Source organism: Dreissena polymorpha, chromosome 7, assembly GCF_020536995.1.
Source record: "Dreissena polymorpha isolate Duluth1 chromosome 7, UMN_Dpol_1.0, whole genome shotgun sequence".
NCBI lineage: Eukaryota > Metazoa > Mollusca > Bivalvia > Myida > Dreissenidae > Dreissena > Dreissena polymorpha.
In genome coordinates this window covers 29,083,691-29,089,690 of record NC_068361.1, presented here as the reverse complement: position 1 = coordinate 29,089,690, position 6,000 = coordinate 29,083,691, and positions in this window count along the sequence as shown.

Below are 6,000 nucleotides of genomic sequence, written 5' to 3'. Positions count from 1 at the left end.
AGCTTAATTAAATGATAAAATACTAATCAAATCATCACAACAAAATCATCTTCAAAACAAAAGCTCCTTTGAGTTACTCGCTCCATGTTGCATTTTTTAATAAGTATCGTTACGTGCAAATATTATACTTCTATCCTCAGTTGCACTTTAAGTAGTTTTACTTGTAGGCTATATTTCTGCTACTCTCACGGGTCCATTAGTTTGACCATTTCCCTAAGCCGAATATGCCATACTTTTTCCCAATAATGACCAAATTATTCTCAATTGCAAACAGAAATGTTTTGTTCGTTTGCTTTCAAACAAAATCGGACAATTGTTTCAATGTTTTGCATTGTTTGTTTTTTCTTAAGACATTTGAAAATACTACAATGTTAATCCCTTTAATACGGCATGGCTATTATACGTAAAATATAACTAGTTCCTACAATTCTCTTTTATGCTGCCATGTACTTGTATGTTCATTTCTGAACAATGGAAAATGTTTGTGACTATTGAATTCGTAAATTCGTGATGATCATAATTGGCTTATATAGCTGTTACAACTGTATGTTGCTTGTTTGTCTTGTGTATTGGATAATGCGATGCATTCTTTGTTTATGTTGTAAGCCAAGAGGTCAAATGTCCAAACAATTTTCTTGACATATCCAAAATTGGATCTGAACACTTAAAGCATGCGTGTAATAATCAAATTTGGTAGTGCGTTACGTGTCTTTGTAGACGTGCTAGAAATATAATACCAATACTGTACATGTTTTAGGGTGCATACCTTGGCAAAGTCATGGCAAAATATCAGACACCGTTAGACAAATGTCACACAGTGTATAAAAACTTGGGGACATTTTATATATTTTTGAGATATTAACTATTGAAAATGTATGTTGTTCACATACCAAATATAACTCTTCCGTGTATAAAAAATAAAATAAAACACTTTTTTTTTTAAATCATACACAATACAACTGAACTTTTTTAACTTAAGTGTTCACTAAGTTTTGGTTCAGTTTTGTTTCTTCAAATTCGTTGCAATGTAACTTTTAATGTTTCTGTCAAAAACCTTCTTAATCATCAGAATTTTTTATTTGGCTGCATTCAGAAAACCGTCCACTTAGTGTAATGTTGAACCATGAGCGTTGTTAAGACAAGTGTAGATTATTGTTATCTGAAATAACCTTGATAACCGTAAGTTTACAATCTGAACTTGTTTATGCATCATATATTCTATCTTGGAAAATGAAGCAAATAATATTTAATATGGTGAAATATCTTTCATCGATTTCCCACGATAGAGTGCCATCGTTGATTCAACTCATCAGAAGGATGATTTTAATCGAAGTTGAATTCGTACTCTTTAAAATAAGAGATATTTTATATTCGTCCCCGATTTTTTTAATCTTTTAACAATTTAGCCAAACACATTTCGTGTTCAATATAAATTGCAACTGGACCCATTTTTTGCGATATGTGTTAATATTATGCGATAAAATTGCAATATTGCGGCCTTGCAAGAACACTGTCTTGGGTATGCATTTATCACAATTTGGAGTGAAATTGAATATTATTTGTGTTGATATTTTTTCAATTATTGCACGCAAACTCAAAAGTTCTTTCGGTGGTGTGTACATGGTCAATACGTTAATTCAATTTGTGTTCAAGGTTGTTTTATGTATTAAAATAGACTGTCTTTGTATGTTTTATATATGTTCTGATTCTGGAATGTTATTGTGCTTCGCATGCATGTTCTGATATAATATACATGTTTACTATTAGCATTATATAAGCTTATTGTATGTTAAGCTGCTTAAAAAATAGTTCCTCATAAACATCTTCAATAGATAGTCGGTTCATGTTAATAAATATGCAGTAATTAGTGTGTATTTAAGTAATAATGCTGATACGGATCTTGACAATGATCGAAAAATAAAAACGCCTAAGTTTGCTGTTCAAACATTTTAAATGTCTGTATTATCCCAACAAAAACAACAAAAAGCAGCCAACACCATTCTCAGAAATGAATTTATCAGATCTATATTGAGGTAACGGTTAACAATCCAAATATATTGGCTCATGTTAAAAAAGTTTATTGTTTTAAATTTATTGTTAGGGTAACTTATCTGTTTTAGTAATACACCCTATCATATCCTACCATGACATGTAATATGAAGTTTAGCTATGTTATCAATAATCAAGTCTGCATTGACGAATATCTCCACGAAGAAAAACATGAACCCCAACTCATATGACTTTGTCGGCAATATTGAAGTTTATTAGATAAGGCAGACACACTTTTACAACACATACATATGTAAGCATTTCCCCTCCCATGGTTGTGTGTTGAATGCTATATAATGTCAAGGCACATGCCGTACAAAGCTCCAATAACCTTTAATTTGCAATCAGGACAAAACATTTTCCATACGAAAAATATTGTCCAGATGATAAAAAGATACATTGCCAAACATTTAAGCAATATTTACTTGTTGGATACACATGAATGTAAGCGATCTTAACAAAAGCTGCCAGTTAAGGAATTTTACGAATTTTAAATATTTGTTTAAATTGCATAGGCCCGAACCTCGTGTTATAAACCTGAAACATATTTATTAAACTGAATAATACATTTTGTTGCGGATGCTGTTGCGAGCGGGAAATTAACAAAGACGGCGTAATAACCAATGCGACACACCCCAAGCCATAGAACGCCCGACAACGTCAAGAGTTTCACTGACTCAAACCCTAAGGAAGTTGAACTTCCTTTCAACTTGGCAAGTTGGGTATAAGCAAAATATGCCAACTTCTTAACCGGGTCTAGAACTGTTGACAGCAAAGTTAGCCATGCTTTCGATTTTAAATTTGCATTATTAGACTTATTAAACTTGTTGCCTTCTTGCGAACAATTATACTACACAGTATCATCAACTCACAATAAGGAATGTACCGTTATAGTTGTTTCGTCGTCTTTAAGTAAGTTATTGTTTTATGAGCCAATCCTTCCTCGCAATTATTAAAGGAAACTGGAATATAAACTCACAAAAAAGTCAGAGTCATACTATATGATGGTGGTTACAAAAATAAGTGATAATAACACATAATGTAATGCCTTTAGTCACCAATACGTCTGTGTAAATATATACGAGACAAACGTTTAGAAAACCTGTATGGCAAATATTGTTAAGAAAATTAGTTTTCACATAAAGAACACTTCTAAAAATACTTCTTGTACAAGAACCTATATTTTTCGTTCTTGTTTTTGTAACAGTGACCTTGACCCCAGTGGCCCCAAATCTAACCCATTGCTAGACCTGCATAAAACCGACATACACACACAATTTCAGCACAATATCTCTGTCATAATTTAACCTACTGAATGCAGACTTAATATTTTAGAAAAAGTGATCTAAACCTTGATCCAATTTGACTCGAATAAAACCTCACTCTATCTAAACCAGAGAATTACGCAGAGGCAATTACGTCCAACTGGGAAAATATATATATAAACATGAAAAACAGAATAAACCTATCAGAAGTTATGCTTACTATGTCATCCAGGAAACATATTTAATATGTTAAATATTTTTTACGTGTAAATACATCTCTAATATGCCATGACATAAGTATAAGTTTATGTCTAAAAACAACGTTAAGTGCTATGTACATGTGTATGTACGTACAGAAATTAAATGTTCACTTTTTTTAGTTTAGAGTTCATTACACTTTTCTATTAAAAGACAACAATGAAACAATTATTGCAACAACATAACAAAATAGGTAAAGGTTTAAATGTCAAACGAAAAACTTCACTCGTAAACAAAATATTTGTATATGCAACAGCACAAACATATAGTATTGTAACATTACGTGCTTTAATGTTCAAATTCTGATTCATATTTTTAATTTTGTAGACATTAAATATAATAACAAATTCTATTAAATACATGTTCGTGCCGCTATTCTACTCTTAACACCAGGATGTTGCCCTTGTATTGATTTCCCACTATGATTAAGGAAGTGGTGCTGCTGTAGCAGACTGAAAGTGCATTCTCCACCCCATCCATCTTTGTAGCCAGAGTGGACAGCTTCCTCCCTCCGTCACTGTCCATCTGTATTATATTGTGGGATTTGACGTCACAGACAAGCACCTGGCCTGCAGAGGTCACAAGCAAACCCACTGGGGTAAGTAGTTCTGGATCTGTGAAGCTGACAAGGACTGTTCCATCCATGGCCACCGTTAGCAGCTGATAGCGGCATGTTATATACAGTTTGTCCCCTGACGGACTAACAGCGCAGTTGTTTACTGCAACAAAGAGTAACATCAATATATTGAATTACCTTAAATATACAATAGCCTTTATAAACAGAATACAATGATACTGTATTGTATAGGGTTTTTAATAAATAAGCAATTAAGTAACTTAAATATATGCGTATAATATTATAAAAACACATAGCTTAGTGTGACAAGCAGGGTCTGTGTCAGTTTAGTGTGTACACGTTTGAAATTGAGATATATTACTGCTCAGTTAACAATGCACATGTATAAATCAATTTAATTATATATAGCAATTATATATTTACAAAGGTACAGATTTTATAAAAATGTACTTACATATACTTGAAATGGACACTGGCAACTATACGCCCTAAATGGGCAATTTTTAAGAATGAAATTTTGTTTGTGGACTGTTTATCTCAAGATACATGTTGTGCCAACAACCAATTATGCATTTGGTGAACTGTATTTGTGTGCTTAACCATTTACAAAAGCAATTTGTTTAAATAAATATTATGAACATACATTTGTTTTAAGCAAATCCAACCAAAACAATTAAGTTTATATCATCATACGATGTGTATTTAGAAAACAAATTGTAAAAGATTTGACAACCACAATTATGAGGGCTAGGTTATAATGTATGTCTTTCCCATTTACATAGTCTCTATTAAAAGACGTGTCATAGAGTGACAGCCACAATACATACTTAGTGTGTTTGATAAGTGAACAACTATATGTATTAGCGTTCTTATAATAAATTTTTAATTTCTTCATTCAACGTATATGAAGGTTTAAAATTCCTTTACATAACATGTTCCCAATATCATCATAAAAAGTCACCATGTATCATACCTGTAGAACCACCATATATATCATCATATAGTGTGCAGATCAGTTTTCCGCTAAGTGAGTACTTGTATAGTGCATCGAGAGAAGAAATGTACAGGTCTCCCTGGTGATGCGCAATACATATGCATCTATGTTGTAACTGAAACTGTCTGCTTGTTACCAACTGGCTTTTGTTGACGGTGATAAACTGGACATGTGGTTTAAACAAATGTTCTATAGCCACTGCAACCTCACCGGATGTAATTGTACACATTTTCCGTGGAAGTAACGTCACAGTAACTCACAACCTGGTACTGCTGGTTCAGCATCTTTACTTTTTTATTGTTTACCTGTCCATCACAAAGAACACATATGCTTGAAATACAGGCTGTGTATGAATGGCTTGGTATGTTTACATAGTATTCACATTTTCTAATCACAGTGAACGCATGGTTTGGAAACTTTGGACAGTTTTATCCAAAAATGTTTCAAACAGTTGTATTGTTTTCTGACATTGTGTACTACCTATACAAGACAGCTCCGGCGTACCCACTTCTCTGTGTATGGCGTCATGGAGATATAACAATTCTTCGTGAAGCCTAAAGCAGCTGTTTTTCCCATTTTCCAGAGGAGCTAACTTCAGTGTAAGCTCTTCTTTTTTATCCTAATAGTGCTTTTGTCAAAATCTGCTAATAAAGACCTAATTTTCTTACGCATGTTATGGACTAAGTATTGCATATGCTTATGCGTTTCATTCACTGTGCTGTCTGCACATTTCAGAAGATGATGTTAAATTCAGACGCATGCCATCCACAATACGCTTCTCGTGTTCATGGTAAGAAACCTTTAGAGACTTCATTCTGTCCTCCTGATAAATCTGAAACTGTTTCATTCGTGAAAGA